General features: G+C 50.0%; 1 protein-coding gene across 8 annotated transcripts in view; it reads left to right on the top strand.

The window, feature by feature from the left end:
* PHACTR1 (phosphatase and actin regulator 1) overlaps nucleotides 1–20,990 on the top strand; it is a 307,440-nt gene that overhangs the window by 264,248 nt on the left and 22,202 nt on the right. The window contains exon 9 of one of the 8 annotated variants that reach the window (XM_047859040.1): nucleotides 13,855–13,865. The exons of the other annotated variants lie outside the window; for them this stretch is intronic. The gene's annotated coding sequence lies outside the window, so the exon portion shown is untranslated. Of the gene's footprint in view, nucleotides 1–13,854; nucleotides 13,866–20,990 lie in introns of those variants that run through there. 8 annotated transcript variants of the gene reach the window in all.

The following is a 20,990-nucleotide window of genomic DNA, read 5'->3' as shown; positions in this document are numbered from 1 at the left end:
AACGTAGAACCTCAGGGTAGTCCCTCAGCCCACCGGAGCCCCGCCCAAATGCAAGACCACACTGCTCTCCATCTAGGCCTCTTTTCTAGAGCCCTCCGGGCTGGACCGTAGGAGGTGCTCAGCCCAAGTGTGTGCTCTTAGCTGTCGGATTCACTCCTAGTTCTTTTCCTATACCAAGCTGGTTATTCTCCCGAGAGAAATATTCAGTCCACAGGATTCCATTTTATTTGCCACCGATTTACCACCCACCCCCCCCCCCAAAATCACAGAAGAAATGAGGGAGCCATGGCTCTCAGTGTCCATAGCTCAAGTGGCCTCCTGATCAGCCAGGGATATGACTTCTGTTCCTTCTCCGCTCTCCAGCCAGGGGTGTCGACCAGGCCAGGGAGTGAGACTCCCCTGCAGGGCACAGAGCCCCTGGGAAGGGGGCTTTCAGAGACTGCACAGAAGCCTGACACCTAAAAACATCATGCTGTTGTCTCTGAACTATCCTTTAGAAAGCAAATTGTTCTGTAAGTCACCAGGACTGCTTGTTTTAAAAGGAAGGAACTAAGACTCTGGAACGTGGCTCGTTCATGATCACTCAGCAGCCAGTGGACTTAGACCTTCTCTCAGGGAGCTGCCAGCTCTCCAGACCTAGCCGGCTCGGTCCTCTCCCACCGAGACCCTCTCCGCCGTCCACTCGAGTGCTCTCTGGAACGTTTAGATGAGACAGAGGGAGGAGAGAAGCCTGGGAAGAAAAATCAAACGGAAGGCGCCTGGGCAGTGGATGTAGGAGCGCGTAATCTAATGCACGCTCGGGAGTAAGTGGGGATTGAGGCGGTCTGCTTCCCTCACACGCTTGCCCCCCGAAAATGCCTCTCCTCCCTTGAAATATCAGCCTCCCGCTCGGGTGAAGTGCCTTCACCTTTTTTGCAGCCACGGTTGACCAGAATCTCTCAGCACCGGCCTGAGCGGGTGCACGCCCAGCCCCCACTTGTCTTTGGAAACATCTCCGTGGGGAAGCTCTTGAAAGCCACGCTTGGTTTGGGGAAGGATGTTTCTCTTCGGGATGTCCTTTTTCTGGACCAGACGTGTCCGGAGATTCAGGCCGTTCCCCTATGATTCCACCTGAGGATCAAAGGAAGACACTTAAGCTTCTCAAAGTATTCTTTGCTGTAGATGCCTCACCCTGATTGACCTGTGTGTTTATCTCATCTCCCTGGGAGTACAGCTCTGTGTCAAAATTTCCCCTTTTTAGAAGGAGACCAGTCATGTTGGTTGGGGCCCAACCATAATGGCCTTGTTTTAACTTGGTTATCCCTGTGAAGAGCCTGTCCCTAAATAAGGTCTTATTCTGCGGTACTGGGTTACGACTCCAACCTACAGATTTGGGGGAGACATGATTCAACCCATAACATTTGGGGAGGTATAAAGTGGGTCTAGCTAGGAAAGGGGCCCCAACCGCAAATGCACGTGGGGGCAGCCAGAGAGTGAACATAAGTGAAGCAGGCAGCTCTGAGATTGTTAACAGAGAGTGTTGGGCACAGAGGCACTGGCACGGGACACCTGGGTGGCTCGGTCAGTTACGCATCTGACTTCGGCTCAGGTCACAATCTCGCGGTTCGTGAGTTCGAGCCCCACGTCAGGCTCTGCGCTGACAGCTCGGAGCCTGGAACCTGCTTCGGATTCTGCGTCTCCTCCTTTCTCTGCCCCTCCCCTACTAGCTTGCACTCACTCACTCGCTGTCTTTCAAACATAAATAAACATTAAAAAAATTTTTTTAATAAATAAAGGCACTGGCACCATTCACCTTTAGCCCCTGTTGTTTTGCAGAAATGAAGGACTAGTTTGTCGTATCCTCTGAAAACAAAATCCGGATTTGTTTAAATGACAGTTCCAAATTTTTAAAACTTGGCACAGAGCAAGGAGAATACATTTATGGACCAAATCCAACCCCGGGGAGCGCATCTCTGCCTGGGTCCCTGGTGTTGACCTCTGACCTGGAAGACGTACTCTTTCGTCCGTGTGACACAATCCTACCTTCTGTGGGGAAGTGCGCTACGCATTTTGCTGAGATTTTTGAGATGGGAATATTCTGTGCGTCACGTGCGTAAATGTGAGAGCGTTGTATGTGTGTATCGGCAGCAATTGGGAATTAACATCTTGTAGGGTCCAAATTCATTTGCATGTAGGTATTTTTGTGGATGGATCCTTAAAGCAGTCCACCACGTTCCTGGAGAAAGCTTGTGATCCAGCGTTCTCGGTCTTGGGAGTTTAGTCAGATGACTCCTGAAGAATACGTTAATTTGGATTTTTTTTTCCTCAATGCCCATGAGTCTGGGAATCAGAAGGATTTCAGAAGCACCTGCTGCTCGTTGATCGTTCGAACGTACACCTAAGGTATGAAAACCAGCACTAAGCTCCAGGTCCGGATCAGAGGTAGAACCCTCCTTTGAGAAGTACAAAAATTCTCCTCTCCTCCTTGCTGGGTACGGTCCCCGTCACTTAGCGAGTCGCTATCGTTATTCTGGCGGAGGGTGGTGAACGAGATGGGGCCGGTGGGAAAATCCCCCTGGAACTTACTATGTTATTGCCTCGTATTTAGAATGTAATAACGTGGTGGAGAGAAAGAGTGTGCTAAATCCGTGTGTTCCGCTGCCAGGTGGCTCACAACTAGAGTCACCACGAGCAGAACACAAAGTGATACGTGCAGAGGATTAGGTCCTGCGTTAAATCAGAGTGCAGCGTTCAGGGAGAAAATTGAAATCCATTTCTTATGCCCGCGGCACAGGCAATAGAAGACAGTCATTCTGACTTGAAACTGTAGCTTGCTCACCGCTTGTGGTTTGGGAAAATGCCGCCATCAGTCAGCCACACCAGACTCTCATTCTGAGGTGGCAAACAGCATCCCCCCACACCCCCCAAATCTAAGGACCGATGCAAAGCGTGAGCTGGCATCTCCCCAGGCTAGGTAATTTCTTTGTTTAATTTTTTTTATTGTTTATTTTATTTTTGAGACAGAGAGAGACAGAGCCATGAGCAGGGGAGGGGCAGAGAGAGAGAGAGGGAGACACAGAGTCCGAAGCAGGCTCCAGGCTCCGAGCTGTCGGCACAGAGCCCGACGCGGGGCTCGAACTCACAAACTGCGAGATCATGACCTGAGCCCAAGTCGGACGCTCAACCTACTGAGCCACCCAGGCACCCCTCCCCAGGCTAAGGTAATTTCTGCTGCCGCATAAGCACGTCCTAAAAATAGGGATAAGACTTGAAGGTTCTTGACGTCTTGTTACCAAGACGGGCTTTCTGAGCCCTGACAGCGTGCGTGCGTGTGTGTGTGTGTGTGTGTGTGTGTGTGTGTGTGTGTCCGGGGGGGGGTGGGGGAAGGGCAGGATTGCACTTTGCAAGCCTTATGGGGGATGTCAAGGAACAAAGCCACATCTTGTCAGGCACTTCCAGGGCTCTGTGCTTGTGACTCGCAGCCGCCCCGGCTGTCTGTTTTTCCATCGTACGGGAAGGGGTGGCGGGCAAAAGGGCTGCTTTCTACTCAGCGAGAACAGAATCCGTCTATGTTTAAAACTTGCCAAGGTTAAAAAAAAAAAAAAGTGGCCATCACTGGGCGGGGGGGGGGGGGGTGGACAGGGAGTCTCATTTTGTTTCCTGCTTCATAGCTTTTCTGAACAGCTGATTCTTCATGCCAGCAGCATGTCAAATCTGGGGCGCTGCGGCGGGGAGGGTGCAACTCTGTGTTGGGCTACAGACGAAGCAGAGAATGGGGGCATCTTCCAGGCTGCTGTGTGGCCACATTTTAAGTTGTTAACGGCCCTTTTAGTTCTCCGGTGATTTGTGTCCGGGTCGTTATTGGGGTACTCTGCAACGATCATGCTTGTTTGTCGTTAATTTAGCGGACGGCAGAAAGGCCCTTTCTGTCTCTTGGAATATTTGGCTGGGTAACAGAGGAATCAGCCTGTCTGCATTCAGAGGCAACCACTCAGGGTGATGGCCCCGGACATAGCATTACACAAGACTCCAGAGGCCTCTCTGTTGATAACAAGCTTTCCCACTGGCATTTGAGCTGACAATTTTCATCTCAACCCTGCAAGATGGCCGTTGTTGGGATCGCTTCGTGTAGGTGAGGAAACCGAGCTGAGGATCGTAGAGGTGATAGGCAGCAGAGAGAAAGACGTCTTTCAAACCCCAGACTTTCCTATTTGAGGCAGACATGCTAAGAAAAATGTTTAGTCTGGTTTAGTTTTTGTGTTGGACGGAATTTCCATCCCAGGTACCCGGGGTTGAGCGGGAGTTGTGTGGGATGGTGGTGGAATTCTGGAACAGGGGCTCCGTCTTATGTGTGCAGATGTCCTCAAGGGAGAGAGAAGCTATGGAAGGAGGAAGGGATAGGAGATTTCCTTCCATCTTGGACTTCACTGGGCTTTTTATTGCATTTCAGGAACACAGAGGGTAGGAAGAGCTGAGGTTTGAGTCTAGAGAGACTCCTGCCTGATAGAACGTGGGGAGTGAGGAGATCCACGTGCTGGTTCCCACAGTGTGGTCAGTGGCATTAGCGTATCCTGAGAACTTGCCGAAATGCATACTTTCAGGCCCCACCCAGACTCTGAATCAGAAATTCTGAGGATGGGACCTAGACATCTGCATTGTAACAAGCATGATTCTGACACACACTGATGTTTGGGAAGCAGTGGTCTGAGGAGAAAGAACAATCCAGGCCTAGGAAGCTAGACCTTAGATTGAAAGTGCCACCCTCCGTTTACTGGCTGGGTTCCCGTCCAGCCTCAGTGTCTACCTCTGTAAAATGGACCTTCCACCCAAGGTCATCAAGAGCTCTAAATGAGTAATTCTTTCAATTGTCCCAGATAACAAACACTGGTTCCTTCCCTCTGTCTGTGAATTTGAGTGTTAATATTATGCCAGCCTCTCACTACTCAGAATAAGTCATGCTATTTGCCCTAACAGGCAAATCCTAAATCCCAGTGGCCTAAGGCAGTAAAGGTTTGCTTTTCACTGGAGTAAAGCCTTATGTGGATCAGATGGCCTCTCCATCATACAGCCATCACACGCTTCTAGAACACATGACTCCAGCATCTCCATAGCCAGGGAAGAGGGAGTAGAGGAGATAATCCACATCGCTTCTGCTTAAAACCCACCAATGAGAACGAGGCTTATGACTCCAACCCAACTGCAGGAGAGGCTGGAGAAGGTGAAGGAGCATTTGTAGTATTTGATGAGCACAAAGTACCTTAACTACAACTCTAGCCAGCCAGCGTTTGTCATAGTCCTTCTTTCCTTAAGGGTTCCGGTCATGGTGCCAGTCATATAAAAGGGGCCATCGTATCTAAAACAGACTCAATTAAAAGACTTTTCAGAAACTGGGGTGTGTTCACACAGTGGGAATATTACACGGTCTTTAAAACAAGAAGGAAATTCTGCCATTTGCAACAAGCATGGATGAACCCAGAAGACGTTATATTAAGTGAAATAAGCCAGACATGGAAAGACAAATACTGCACAAACTCACTTGTATGGAGAGTCTTAAAAACCCAAAAAGATCAAACACAGACTTGACAGAGAGTAGAATGGTCATTACCAGAGGCTGGGGAGTTGGGGGGGGGGGGGGGGCAAAGGTAAGTCTGTGATCAAGCCGCACAGACTTTCAGTTCTAAGATGAATAAGTTCTGGAACAGGTAATGAACAGCATGGTAATGAGAGTTGATAGTAACACATTGTGGGGGCGCCTGGGTGGCTCAATCAGTTGAGCCTCCAACTCTTGATTTGGGCTCAGGTCATGTTCTCACAGTTCGTGGGATCGAGCCCCACATTCAGCTATGTGCTGACATCACGGAACCTGCTTGGGATTCTCTCTACCTCTCTCTGCACCACCCCCCTCGCTCATGTGTGGGTGCATGCGTGCTCTCTCTCAAACAAACATTTAAAACAAATGGTAGGTAACACATCGTATACTGTAATTTCCCAAGAGAGTAGATCTGATGTGTCCTCACCACACATCAAAAAAAGAAAAAAAAAAAGGTACCTTATGACACGAGGCGATGGATGTGTTCATTTGAGAAAATCATTTCACATTTTAAGTATACCCAGTTTCCATCTGTCCCAAATGAAACATAAATAAAGGCCTGCCTTTCCACTGTTGGCCGAAGTATAGAAGGCAGCCAGTTGGCGGTTAGAAGGCAGAGAGCACAGTTTCTCCGAGGGGAGCAGACCACGAGAAGAGTCTTGGAGAGTGTGTGTTGGGGCCAGCGTCTCTGCGTGCTCGCGAAAGGCATCAGTGGATGAATTGCTCCTGAGGTCCAGTTGAGTAAAGCAACTCATAGCATTGAAAATCATCTCACTTAGAGAAAAAAGAGACCCCCCCCCCAAATAAACACTTTAGCCTCCATCTAAAGAAGAAAAACAAAGCAAAAACTAGCTTAAGTACAAATGGATGGGTGTAAGGTGAACTTTCCAGGGCCACAAGTTACTAAGGGAGACCACGGACCCTCGGCTTCAACAAATTAATTCTATAGTAAATTATTAGTTAAGCACCCACTGTGTGCACAACACTGGGCTGAGCGTCATTAAAAAACGTAGCTGGATAACCAGCCCTCTCAAAGGATTAAGATGAGCTAGTCAAGGCATACTCGTTTTTCGGGTTTACTCTGGGAAAAGATCAAAGTGGCAAGTTCTGTGGGGAACGTGTGGATTCTTCTGGAGCGCGTGGTTTTATTGGCATGAATCTCTTAGACTATTTATCTTCCCATGTTTTTCCTTTATTCCCAAACGAATGATGGGGGTCGGGGGGGGGGGGGGCGGGATCATTTAAATATTGAATAATCCAAACCTTTGATTCAGAGTCATTTTCTCTGAAACCAGCACATTAATGGGAACATCTTCAACTCGAGTTGTCTTAGCACTTTTCCTGCGCTACGGTCTTTTTCTCGCCGCAATCTTTTGGTCCCCTTATAAACTAAAACAGATAAGGACGTGTCATTTCTATCCCACTGTGATCCAGGAAAGGACTCTCGGAGCCATTTGTGAGCTTGCCAGGAGGCAATAAATACACTGCGTTCAGTTATCTTGAGAAGCATTCAAAGTATCTTTCGATCTTTGGTTGAAAGATAATTTTGTTGCTTGGAATTGTACCTCAAAATGTGGTCTGGGGCTTTCAGAATGACTTATTCGGATTTTCTTTTTTTTTTCTTCCGCGATGGGCTTTGTGCCTGTATCTCGAGAAGAATTACTATACCTGAAACTACTATCACACTGTGTGTTAACTTTGTAAATAAAAACTTACAAAATTGGGGCACCTGGGTGGCTCAGTCGGTTAAGCGTCTGACTTCGGCTCAGGTCATGATCTCGCGGTCCGTGGGTTCGAGCCCCACGTTGGGCTCTGTGCTGACAGCTCACAGCCTGGAGCCTGTTTCAGATTCTGTGTCTCCCTCTCTCTCTACCCCTCCCCTGCTCACACTCTGTCTCTCTTTCTTTTTCTCTCTCTCTCAAAAATAAATATTTCAAAAAAAATTTTTTTAACTTAGAAAATTAATATCCCTCAAAAAAGGGAGAAATATATTCACGTCTCTCTGGAAGAAACAGGCCAGTTATTTGATTAAGAGCTTCACAAGCCATATTCTTAGTTATTTTTCTCAATTCATGTCTGAAAGAAAAACAGATTACTTAAAACAGAGGTTTTGAATTAAATCTTTGAGGAGCATTTTCAGTCATCAAAAGGCCCGTGAAGAAAGGGATTCTTGAATTCTCACAGAGGTGGGTTCTTCCATGGGCACCGTGCCCCCGTGGATCGTGCTTATTAGCTCATAGAACATTTCAGTCAAAGGCCCAAGCAAGAGATGATTCCCCATCTTAGCAGATGGGGATTCAACTATAAAGTTGAATCATAGCTCGGAAAGTCTCAATAACTTTGAAGACTGAGCAGCTACTTTGGAGGATCCTTTACCTGGTGACTTTGGAGGATCCTTTGTCTGGTGCCTTAGTTTGGAGTTTGCCTGCTCTCGCTGTCATTCGGATGAGTGAGGCTCTAATCGTGTATTCTGACGATTTCTTTGTTCCTTGTTTTGATGGTGAAGTTGGCACTTCCGGTCTCCGGGATAATTTCCAGGGTACGTAAGGTGCCTTCTGCCTCGCCCGCCAAAATCGGCTTCGGGTTGCGTTACGGGTGATTTTTCTGCAGCTCCCTTGGAGAGCTTGCACACGGTCCTGAATACTTAAATTGCAGAGTTGGATTACACTTGAGAAATGTGCAGTACAGTTCTTTTTCACGTCTGCCCGCACATCTTCGCTTAGTGGCAAAATCCGCGGATCGCGTGCAAAATGCTAATGAGAGTACTTCGTTTTATTTATTTTCATTACATTCATTTTACTCTTGGTTACAACGCAAAGATTTTTGTAATAGCCTCGAAATCTGCATAGATGCTCTCACTAAATAGAATATAAACGGGAAAAACCATCCAAAGATACAAACCCTGGAGAATCGCTTTTCCCTCTGATTCTGAAGGCAATTCCTTTGAAATATAAGTGAATGCGCTTCTATTTTAGGAAGTGTGATCATGAAAATTTTATGTTCTTTGCCCGTTGAATCGTGAAAACAATAGTTCTTCAAAACGGGAAGCCTTGTTAGTTCCTTTGGAAAAAAAGTAGGCAGGCAGATGAATCGTGCACGTTCCCAGGTAATCCGTCTGTTGAAAAGAGATTTCGCTACCTTAAATCCAGCCCTCCTTTTGGCTTCTAGGATTTTCCTTGTGTTGTTCATCTTTATACTGTAACTTACCAAGCTCTTTTTTTTTTTAATACTTTTTAAAGTTTTTTTTTTTTAATTTTTTTTTCAACGTTTTTTATTTATTTTTGGGACAGAGAGAGACAGAGCATGAACCGGGGAGGGGCAGAGAGAGAGGGAGACACAGAATCGGAAACAGGCTCCAGGCTCTGAGCCATCAGTCCAGAGCCTGACGTAGGGCTTGAACTCCCGGACCGCGAGATCGTGACCTGGCTGAAGTCGGATGCTTAACCGACTGTGCCACCCAGGCGCCCCTAAAGTTTATTTATTTTTAAGAGACAGCACAAGCAGGGGAGGGGCAGAGAGAGAGAGAGAGAGACACAGAATGTGAAGCAGGCTCTGAGCCGTCAGCACGGAGGCCGACGTGGGGCTCGAACCCACAAACTGCGAGATCATGACCTGAGCCGAAGTCGGACGCTCAACTAACTGAGTCACCCAGGCGCCCGCACCAAGCTCTTCTTAAAAGACGCTAAGGTAGGAGCGCCTGGGTGGCTAAGTCGGTTGAGCGTCCAACTCTCGGTCTCCGCTGGGGTCGTCACCTCACGGTTCATGAGGTCGAGCTCCACGTCGGGCTCTGCGCGGACAACACGGAGCCTGCTTGGGATTCTCTCTCCCTCCTCCTCTCTCTGCCCCTGCACCCCCTCGTGCTTGCTCACTCCATCTCTCTCTGAAAATAAATAAATAAAATATTAAAAAATGAAAAGATGCTGAGGGTAGTCGATTGCATCTCCCCGTGAGTTACTGATGACCCTGTATCAGGGCTGCCCTCCTGAATCTGACCGAACCAGGGAATCTGCTGTCTGTATGTCCATCCCAAGAAGCCCGGCCCATGTCCCATGCAGGGACACCCTCCTTGTGTGACCTGGCACCCCCTTTGCACTCGTGGGGGCTAAGTGGACGGCTTCTGCCTGGAGCCTGCCGTGTGGGTCCGGCACATCCCTGGAGCACCTCCCCTCCCCACCCCGGGCGCCCCCCGTGTCTCAGTTCTCTGTCACGGCGCCCTCTTTCCTCACCGTCCTTGATGAGCAGGGTCCTTTGGGATTTCACAGCCCGTGAGATCTGATTCTCACCCCACTGTCAACAAGCAGCGCAATAAGGACATGCTCAGGCGTTTTCCGTGAAGGAACCGTAACTCCACGTGGCTTCGTCCAGACACAAATGAAATAAGCCCGTTGTTTTTCTTTTCTTTTTGAAAGCCTATGTGGGGTCTCCAGTTCAGGCTCCTTGAGAAATTAGCAACAACAACAAAAAAACGGTCACAAGTTTGCACCGTGTGTCACCTGGTCTCTGGTTCATAATTTATTCGTAATAGAATGCTGAGGTATGTATAAAACTGTGTCGGTCATTTTCTTAAACATTCAGCGTTCCCATAAAAGATTTCAAACAGCCCGTTTGGTCTGGCAATGGGCTGGATCCAAGAGGACATTCTGATCTCCCTTATGTACATCACAGTTGTCCTCCCGTTGAGTTGATAACAGAGCCCTAAGGTCAGGGACCCCGTGAGAAGGAAGAAATCATCCTCATAAGGCCAAGGAAGGTGGGGCAAAAACTCTTATTGAGGGAAGGGTGCTGTAAGTGGAGGAGCTCACAGCTCAGCCGCATGGGCACCGCTCTCCTCCAACTGTGGAGCCCTCGAGACTGAACCCCTGTGTGGGCCAACGCATGAGAAAGGGACAGGAGCCCGGAAGCCCAGAGGGAGGAGGACAAGAGCATAGCATGGGGACAGTTGGCATAAAAAAACACTGCAGGGGAGGTGATGCCTGGGAGACAGGACGTCTGCCAGATATTTGATCTGTGATGGCCGTGACGAGGAGGAGGAGAGCATTGTTGTGTTCAGGTTCGCGGTCTCGTGTGTCGGGGACCCGGCATACTGCCTCTTCTTACGCGAGTAAGAACCACACAGCACGGGACTAGAGAAGAACCCTTCCATTTTGCATTGAGGAACCAAAACCATTCGCGTTGTGTGTGCTGTGACACGTCTTGGGGTTGCACTGCGCTGGGCACGGTTTTCAGGAGCGGGTGACACCCTGTGGCAGGGGCCGCGAGCTAGAGGGTGAGGGCCACATCCGGCCTGTTGGGACATCCCACTTGGATGGAACTCAATGGCTTTTCCCTGGTATAGTGACAGAGTACAGTGGTAGTGACAGAGATCACATGGCCCACCAACCTTGAAGTATTTACTGTCTGGCCCTCTGAAGAAGAAAGAAATGACACATTAAAGGATCTAGACGGAGGACGTTTGGAGAAGGTGGCCTTGCCTCCTGCAGATTGACATTTACGAAGTGCATCAGCTTAAAATCTCCCCGTTAACGGGGAGAAACTTTATCTTCACGCAGAGAGGGTTCCGTTCCCTGTGCTAGTTTCTCTAATCAGAATGATTCCATTTGCTTTTGCTTACTTAGCCCAAATCTGAAGCCCCGTATTGCTTCACAGATTATACTAGGGATATAGTGCATTGTTTTTAAATTCGCTTTATTACCTGAGCGACTAGAAATGCTGCTTCCAGGGCAACCGGGAGCCCTTGGCCAGCAGAGGAGGGATGGGCTGTACAGACAGACGAGAGAGGGAATCCGTGTAGCAGAAGATGTGTGTTGTCCTCAAGAAAGGAGGGGCCACACGCCATGCCCAGCAGAACCAGCTGGGAAGGCAGTTTCAGCAGGAGTGATAGGAGGGTCGTCTTGTTTTTGTTGCGGGAGCTGGATTCCGGCCCCAGGAAGAGGTACGAACGTGCCAGGAGGAGGGACACGAGGAGAAGACGTCCAATACTGGCACCTGGTTCCTTGAGCGCCAACCTCGGGACGGGAGATCCAGGGGACTCCTAGACCCAGCCTCGCACAGATGGGGAAGACAGGTTGTGACGGAGGTTCCGGCAAGCCTCGGAACCACAGACACGCGGGATGTGTGTAAAACTGAGGTGACCGGGGGCGCCTGGGTGGCTCAGCTGGTTAGGCATCCGACTCGCGGTTTCGGCTCAAGTCGTGATCTCACGGTTGGTGAGTTCAAGCCCTGCGTCAGGCTCTGCGCTGAGCCTGCTTGGGATTCTCTCCCTCCCTCTCTCTCCCTCCGCCCCTCCCCCACTGGCCCGTGTGCGCGCTTTCTCTCGCTCTCAAATAAACTTTTGAAGAATTTAAAAAATAAGATTGAGGTGACCAGAGCCCGACAGAACTTCTGTAGGACACTTACTGTGTGACAAAAATGTGTACTTTACACACGCACGCCCCCCCCCCCCAACGTGTGCCCATGTCAGGAGAGCCCGTGTTCTGACTGGGGATGTGGGGTGCTGAGAAGGACCCAGTGCTCTGCTGTGGTTGACGGTCCCCCATCCCTCCCCCCACCACCCGTGAAGGCCCAGAAGGAGGCCTTCCGGGGCTCTGAGAGGCCGAGCGTCCCCCCGTGGGTGGGATCCTGCTTTCAGGCAAGGCTCAGCCTCACAGTGTTCCCTGGTGAGAGACGTGGCAGTCAGGGTGCTCTTCCGGAGGAGGAGACTGCTCCTGACCAAGGGAATGTTCCACAGTGAGCCATTTCCCTCAGGATGGAGGGGGCCCTCTGACACCTCGGGAGCTGGTTCTGCTGGTGGTCCTGGGAGGGACGTGACCGTCACGGCCCAGGGCCGCTCATGGAATCTGCCCAGTTTTCTCTGGGCTCGTTCTGGGCCTTGCAGCCCTGAGACACTGCCTGCCCGTGCCCGGGTGCCACTGTCAAAGTGCACACGTGGGAGAGTGAGGGACTATGTGGGCCGTGTACCTCATGTGACCAGAACGTGAGGACGTCAAGCAGAAAACCAGAGGGAGGGACAAGAACGTGGGCTCTCATTCACCACGCTGGGAACTAAGAGTCCTTTGGTAGCTACGTGCTCTAAGTTCCCAGTCGCCTTTTGGGGAATACATTTAAGGAGAGACAGCCTCTTCTCACAAGGGGTCTCCCAGAGCATTGGGTAGATAAGGCCAAAAGGAAGTAGGGAGAAATCATTTCTGTTTCCTGTATAATCAAGGTAAAATGTATTCGAAGTGTCCCTATCAGTCCGTTTTCCCGTTCCCATTAAATAGATCCTTTCCCGGACAGGTCAACCCTTCCCATTCATCTTTCCTGATCCTTTTAGAATTAACAAAAAGGTTGCCAAAGAATGCAAAAATGCAAATCCAGACTGTTTAGACATTCCTAAAATCCACCATGCTGCCAGAAAGAAAAAGGGTGGGGGGGCGGGGATTGAGGAGGAAGGGATCTGGTCTGTTACATCACATATACAGAAAGATACATCTTATGAAAGATGATCATGCCACAGGAAAGCACTGACAGTTTCATGAGAATAACTACATTTGAGGCGCCTGGGTGGCTCAGTCAGTTAAGCGTCTGACTCCGGCTCAGGTCACGATCTCACGGTTCGTGAGTTCGAGCCCCGCGTCGGGCTCTGTGCTGACAGCTCGGAGCCTGGAGCCTGCTTCGGATTCTGTCTCTGTCTCTGTCTCTGTCTCTCTCTCTCTCTCTCTCTCTCTCTCTCTCTCTTTCTTCCCCTCCCCTGCTCACGCTGTTTCTCAAAAAAAAATTTAAAAACATACATTTGATAACACCCCTTTGGGCTGCAGGGTATATCGGCTTAAAAATGAAGCTTTACATTTGGGGCGCCTGGGTGGTTCATTCGGTTGAGTCCCAACTCTTGATTTCGGATCAGGTCATGATCTCACGGTTGGTGAGCTCTAGCCCCACGTCGGGCTCTGCGTTGACAGCACGGAGCCTGCTTGGGATTCTCTCTCTCCCTCTTTCTCTGCCCCTCCCCCAAGCTAGCTCACTCTCTCTCCAAATAAACATTGAAAAGAAGAGCCAGTTTTACATTCAAAATTAAGGAGTGAAAGGGGCCCCTGGGTGGCTCAGCAGGCTGAGCTTCCAACTTTAGCTCCGGTCATCATCTCGTGGTCTGCGGGTTTGAGCCCCGCATCAGGCTCTGTGCTGTCAGCACAGAGCCCAGTTCACATCCTCTGTCCCCCTCTCACCAAAACCCCCTCCACCCGGCATCTGAGACTCTTTGGGGTTTTTGTGTCCTCGTCTCTGGGTTTCTAAACAGCCTGGGATCTCAGCTGAGCCCGAGTTGTTATTTTCTCCAGAAATAAAAGCTTGTGGGAGGCCGTGGGAAGAAACTGGCCTCCAGCCACGCTGGGCGAAGAGAGTTAGTCTCCAAAGGAGGCCGGGGCCTCGCGTCCCCTCAGACCTCTCCTTGTTGAGCGCTAATGGCCCTGAGACATTGGCCCGTTGGGGGTGAATGTGAGAAAGTCAGGAGCTGTACGTAGTCTGCAGCTCCTAGAAGGAGTCCAGGTGGGAAGAGACCAGGCAGGGCCTACGTCCAACTTTTCATCCCTTGCCTTCCTTCGGAAAGTAAATCAGGGATCCTGCCTGTTGTTTATTGAGACCCAGCAAAGCAGAGGCATTGGGGAAATTTGGGACCATAGCATTTTTTGAATGAATGGATGAATGAGTAGGTGAATAAATTAGATGTATACTTTTAGGCCATTCTCCTATGGTCTGGGCTGTGTACGTCACCCTACCCATGATACCGTCCGTGACAGTCACTCAACAGTGACACCCAGAGCTTCCTCTTTTCATTGGAACCACCCGTCGTCCTTGCCCCAGAGATCTGTGTCCATCAAAAGCAATATTCTTTAAAGGATTAAGAACAGTAAGTCTAGAGATGCCTGGGGAAGGCTCAAGTTCAGAAAAGACTCCTGTAGACGCCCATGTATACTTGAAGTTCCTGCTTGAGCCTAAATCAGGTCTTTGCGCAGACTCAGACGGTTGTGGACAAGTTTGGTGGATGTGTCCTCAGTCCACCAGAGGTCAGCTTTCATGCATGAGATCAGCTCCGTTGGCATGAACATCCGTGCCCGCACGCTGGGGAGGCACCACTGGCAGTAAAGTGACCGGGTATTGCCAGGTGGCTTTTCCAGCAGTGAAGGCAAAAGCCATCGGCGAAGGGGTTAAGGCATGAAAGTGGCCGATGCTATCTGATAATGGCAGGACATGTTAAAAACTAAGCGCGGGGGTGGTACCTGGGTGGCTGAGTCGGTTAAGCGTCTGACTCTTGGTTTGTATTCAAGTCATGATCTCGCAGTTCGTGGGTTCCAGCTCTGAGTCTGCTTGGGATCCTCTCTTGCCCTCTCTCCCCTTTCAGGTCATGATCTTGTAGTTTGTGAGTTGGAACCCCACATTGGGCTCTGTGCAGGCAGTGTGGAGCCTGCTTGGGATTCTCTGTCTCTGTCTCTGTCTCTCTCTCTCTCTCTGCTCCTCCCCTGCTTGCATACTTTCTCTCTCTCTCTCTCTCTCTCTCGCAAAATAAATAAATAAACTTTAAAAAAAAATTTAAAAGAAACCAGAAACCTGGATTAATAATAAAAAAACAAAAACAGGGTTCACCTGGGTGGCACAGTTGTTTAAACGTCCAACTTCGGCTCAGGTCATGATCTCATGGTTCCTGAGCTCGAGCCCTGCATCGGGATTTGTGCTGACAGCTCAGAGCCTAGAGCCTGCTTCAGATTCTGTGTCTCCCTCTCTCTCTCTCTGCCCCTTCCCGGCTCATGCTCTCTCTCTCTCAAAACTAAACCTTAAAAAAAAAAAAAAAAAACAACTAAGTGGGGACTCCCAGAAACAATTGGGATAATTTGTAAAGATGGGAGATTATATGTTTGTATGACATGGGAATATTGTATGTATGTCATCTGATTGTTTTTCTTGGCTTATTCTTCTTGATTGGAGCACCGTACCCATGTTGAGCCTCTACCTTTAAAGAGAAATGGCACGATGATTATCTAATAAAGGTACTATTATCTCACATTCTCTTGATCCACCAGAGTGGATATGTGTGACAAAGCAGGTGTCTCCTTCTCCACTGGTTTTCCTCAGTGTCTCAAACAGGAAGCTTTCCAGACCGTCATCTTTCCATCCATCTTCCACCAGGAAACGTATGGTTCATGAATTACGATAACCTGAGGAAGATTTATTTACAGCAGAACTAATAATGAAGATGCAGGCAGGCATCAGAATCCTCAACACAGAGCTGCTGGCCATTTCTGTCAAACAACCAGCGGTGACTAATGAGATGAGCCTGGTTCTCGGTGTGGTTCACATAGATTACTCCTGCACCTTCCGTAAGGACCAAGAAAGCGGTAGTCTGCTTATCAGGCTAGCTAATGGAAGGCCTAGACCAATGTCTGGTACGTAACGGATGGACAGTCAGATAGACTCACTGATGCATGACAAATGGATGGATAGATGATGCATGGATGGACAGATAAGATGAAGCTAAAGGTGACCGGATCGCCTTAGTCACGTCAACGTGGTGGAACCGTGGACTTGTTTTCATTTCCACATTCCTTATCTTTTGATATCATATTGTTTCAGGATTTGTTTTGATTGACTCTTCCCGTAGAGAAGGCCATGTTGAAATGAGCATAGTCTCTGGTTGACTCCATTAACTGTCTTAATTTCTCTTGTAAACAACTCAGATACCCTTTCAAAAGTGAAATCTTCCTGATTGCTCACATTGGTTTTATGCCTGAACATGCCAATTAATACCGAAAGCATTCGCTGTGGAGGCTCTTGGGTCTTTTTTTGTTTTTGAAGATCTTTATTTTTTTCAGTAACCTCTGCACCCACCGTGGGGCTCAGACTCACAACCCCGAGATCAAGAGTCTCACGCTCTACTGACTGACCCAGCTAGGCGTCCCTAGGCTCTCAGTTTTTGTAACTCTTTCTTATCAAACGGGTTTGATGTATAGCAAAAGCCCTTGTCTTTTCCAACCTGAATTCAACTCCACACAACCGACATTATTTCAGTGTTTTCTCTGGTTTGTAACTCACAATACCTGAGCTTAGCCGTGGGGCCTCTCACACTGGGGCCACAGCCTCCAGGGGGGTAAAGCCAAAAACATTTTTTCTTTCTTTTTTTTCTTTTTTTCTGAGAGTTTATTTAGAGAGAGAGCGAGAGAGAGAAACCAAGCAGCAGGGGAGTGGGGGGCCCAGAGCGGGGCAGCAGAATTCCAAGCAGTTTCCACACCGTCAGCACAGAGCCCGGTGCGGGACTCAGACTCACAAACCGTGAGATCATGACGTGAGTCGAAATCAAGAGTTGGACGCTTAACCGACTGAGCTACCCAGGTGCCCGCCCGTCTTTCTTGAGAGCGACCTGTGTATCTGCTTGAGGTCAGAGACGTTTCTCAAGTTACCAACAACAAAATATCATGGTTTATAGTTACTTTTAAAAGGGACGTTTTGGGGCGCCTGGGTGGCGCAGTCGGTTAAGCGTCTGACTTCAGCCAGGTCACGATCTCGCGGTCCGGGAGTTCGAGCCCCGCGTCGGGCTCTGGGCTGATGGCTCGGAGCCTGGAGCCTGTTTCCGATTCTGTGTCTCCCTCTCTCTCTGCCCCTCCCCCGTTCATGCTCTGTCTCTCTCTGTCCCCCCCCCCCAAAAAAAATAAACGTTGAAAAAAAAATTAAAAATAAAATAAAATAAAATAAAATAAAATAAATAAAAGGGACATTTGCCTCCCATTCTCACCCGGGCCTCTCGGCCCCCCTGGGTGGCCAGCAGGCTGGCTTGTGGTTATGGCCACTTGTCAGACAGCGAAACTCGGTGCAGAGGTACTGCGACACGACGTGCCCTTCTGGTTAACGTTGGAGGCAGGCCAGGAGGCAGGCTCTGGACCCCAGTCCATTTTCTCCTCTCTGGGCTCTTTCCCGTGCTGTAGGCAGGCTACTTGTGAATAGCTAGAGGGGACTGAGGGAGAAGAAGAAAATTGAAAATCATTGACTGAAATTCCTGGAAGGAGTTGGGTGCACGGAGCAGTGATCGACAGAAGGGGTAACAGGGCGTAGTTCTAAGGCATAAAAGCAGAATTGCTGTTCACTTTGCCCAGAGGAACCTCTTCAGTGGTAGGGGCACCTTAACGTTCGACGCACAAACTCCCGGGACGGATTATTATTCATTAATTGAATCGCCCAAGATCTGTGGAGCCCCTCCCATGTGCCAGGGGCTGCACTAAGTCTAGAAACACAGAGATAAATAAGACATCATCTGTGCCCGCAAAGGATTCCCCGTGTACTTGAAAAGGTGGTCGCGTCAGTGGGTGGATAGGGGTGAGGCCAGGATCCGGACGGGGGAGCCCAGCAGGGGGAGCCGTTAGATCTGCTGGGAGACTCCGAGGAGGCCACGCAGGCACGAAAGGCTGAGGCGTGGAGAGAAGTCTGGCTCCTCCGAGGTCCCCCCGCCTGTTAGGTGACAGACCCATGCTCGTCACTGGCACGCACGGTGGTGTTTCTGAAGCCACCCCCAGGAGAGGCCACTTCTGGGGCTCTCCCCACGCGTGAAACCTGCTGAGGCGCAGGAGCTAGGAGTGTGGACAGAGAAGTGAGAGCCCTTGAAAACCCAGCAGAGAAAGAGCTTCGAGGAGTAGCCGTTCACTAGAGGTGCCGCGTGGTAGAGAAAGGTCCGGTCAAATGAGGGCTCCGTAAAGGCCACTGGATCTGGGACATCCATCCTCAGTGACCTGGACAAGAGCTCTTTCCTGATTCGGGAGAGCAGGGTTTCTGAACCTCGTCGCCGTCGTCGCTCGGCCCGGCTGGTTTTGTGTTGTGAGGGGTAGGCGTGTGCACGGTAGGACCCCGAGCTAGATGCCAACATGGGCCTCCCCGGTCGTGACAACCCGAGTGCCCGCAGATGTGGCCGGAAGTACCCCGGAGGCAAAACCATCCGGGTGGAGAACCAGGGCGATAGAATGGTGTGGACTGATGGTGATGACTTAGTGTCCCCTCACGCTTGGACCACTCTTTGGAAAGGTCTGGAAGCCCAGAGCGGGCTGGAGATGGAGACTCCCTGGGGGAGGAGCAGGGTGCCAGGAGGGTAATCTGTGTTGTTTCTAATGGAAAACACACGTGCTGGGCCTCGGGAAAGAACTAGAAGAGAGGGAAAGGCTACAGACAAGAGACAGTCATGGGGCAGCATTCACTTACTGATTTCCCAAGTGTAGAGTATATCCAGTCACCAGACTCGGTGTCGGCATCGTGCATGCCATGGCGAGCCAAGGAAGGGCTCCTCGTTCAAAAATTACTGAAAATTTCAGGGGCACCTGGGTGGCTCATTCGGTTACACGTCCGGCTCTTGATTTCGGCTCAGGTCGTGATCTCACGGTTTGTGGGATCAGGCCCGGCGTCGGGATCTGAGCTGACAGTGCAGACTCAGAATTCTTTCTCTCCCTCTCTCTCTGCCCCTCCCCTGCTCACACTGTCTTTCAAAATAAGTATTTTTTTTTTAATTACTGAAAATTTCAAAATGGCAGAAGGGTATTAGAGCCCAAGTGTGGGGCCCTATGCAGCGGCCCCGGTTAGTGAGGGCGCAGGGCGGCCCAGCCTCGCAGAGCTCAAGCCCTGGGGCCAAGCACCAGCACCAGGGAGATCCAGGACTGTTGTCACACCCTGTCGAAGCGCCTTCCCCGAAAGGTTAGTAGTGACCAGAGTAAGTGAAGTGTAAGATTGAAGCTGTGATCTTGGGGATTAGCATCGGTTAGCCAAAGAGAAATGCTTAGCTATAAGGAAGGGCATGCATATCGAGAGGAAACCAGGAAAACACAGTTCTGTCCGAATGATGGGGTCGCGGGGTTCTTGGCAAGTGGCCAGATCAGGAAGACTCTCATAGGACACACTGGTGTTTTGACTCCCCACTGCAGGCACTGGGCGGGCATGTGTAGTTCTCAAGCAGGGAGTGGGGTGACCGTGTTTCCCCTGGGAAAGAGGACCCGAGTTGGATGGGCCATAGCAACCAGGAGAGGTGCTGGTGGCCTACTTCCTTGAGGTGGCTGTGGTGGGCTGGGACGGGGGACCATTTGGACCTGGTGGTGGACTGGCTGTTGAGGGTGAAGCCGAGCGAAGACAATTCCTAGTTTCCTGGCTGGGGCACTTTACCGGGATGGGGTTGGGGGGGAGGGGATGCAAAACCATGAGGACAGAAGGGAAAGATGGATTAATTCGTTTCGGACCTCCTGAGTTTGACCACCTATAGGAGTATAAATTAGAAAGGCCATCTGGAACTCAAAACTACTGCTGGAGATATAGATCGCAGAGTCATCAGCATGTAGATGCCAAGTGAAGTCTTGAGTGTTGATGGGATCATCCAATGAGCGTGTGCGGCTAAGTACTAAATGAGCACCTATTATGTTGGCCGTGGTCTCCTAAGAACTGGGGGTGTAGCAGTGACCAAGGCCAGACAGACGCCCAGCCCACAGGGAACGGACGTGTTCTCTGGAAAGATTCCAAAGGAGGGGCCATACTTCAGTGCTTCTCCCCCTTCCCTGGCTGTCTGTCCCATGCCTGTCTGTCTCCACTCGCTCCATTTCCCATCCGGGGCACCAGTTGGGAAACCCAAGTCCTTCCTGATCATTTTGTCTTCCCCTCTGTTCGGAAGAGCAGTTCCCTCCCCCTGGGCCTGAGATGCCAAAGACCAAAGTTTCTGCTTTTCTCCCCCCCCCTCCCCGAAATGCAGATAGAGCATCAGAGATGCCAACTTTAAAAAAACAAGGCCCTCGGGGCACCTGGGTGGCTCGGTCAGATCAACTTCAGCTCAGGTCACCAGGTCACGATCTCGCAGTCCGTGAGTTCAAGCCCCGCATTGGGCTCTGTGCTGATGGCTCAGAGCTTGGAGCCTGCTTCGGATTTTGTCTGTCTGTCTGTCTGTCTGTCTCTCTCTCTCTCTCTCTCTCTGTCAAAAATAAACATTAAAAATTAAAAAAAAAATCAGAGCCATCCAAACAATAAGCAGTTGCAAATGGTAATGAGAGCCTTGACCTTGCCGTTCTGATGCCAGCAGCTGGCTCACTGGCTCCATGCGGCAGAACAAATCCCTGTCCCCATCAAGAGCCAGAGCAGCCAAACCTACCGGGGTTTCGTCACTTCTCTGGGGAGACAGCCTCCCCTGCTCTGCATACATTTAAAGCGTCTGGGCACTTTGTTCTCTAGCGTCTCCTTATTCCGAGGCAAATCCCACGTTGCCATGAGCTTCGGGCTTGTTTGTTTTCCACAGTCTTTTCACGCAAAGAGAAGAGCCTTCGTTCATTTGGTTGTTTCTTGTGGTCACCAGCATTGAGTCTTTCGCACTGATACTACACAAAATCCATTCTTAAATAGAAGGCTTAGATAGGGGGCTGGCGTGTGGCATTTAAACAGGAACTCTGTG

The sequence above is a fragment of the Prionailurus viverrinus genome, chromosome B2, assembly GCF_022837055.1.
Source record: "Prionailurus viverrinus isolate Anna chromosome B2, UM_Priviv_1.0, whole genome shotgun sequence".
Lineage (NCBI taxonomy): Eukaryota > Metazoa > Chordata > Mammalia > Carnivora > Felidae > Prionailurus > Prionailurus viverrinus.
The sequence above is the reverse complement of the archived record's forward strand: the minus strand, read 5'-3'. Positions and strand labels throughout refer to the sequence as shown.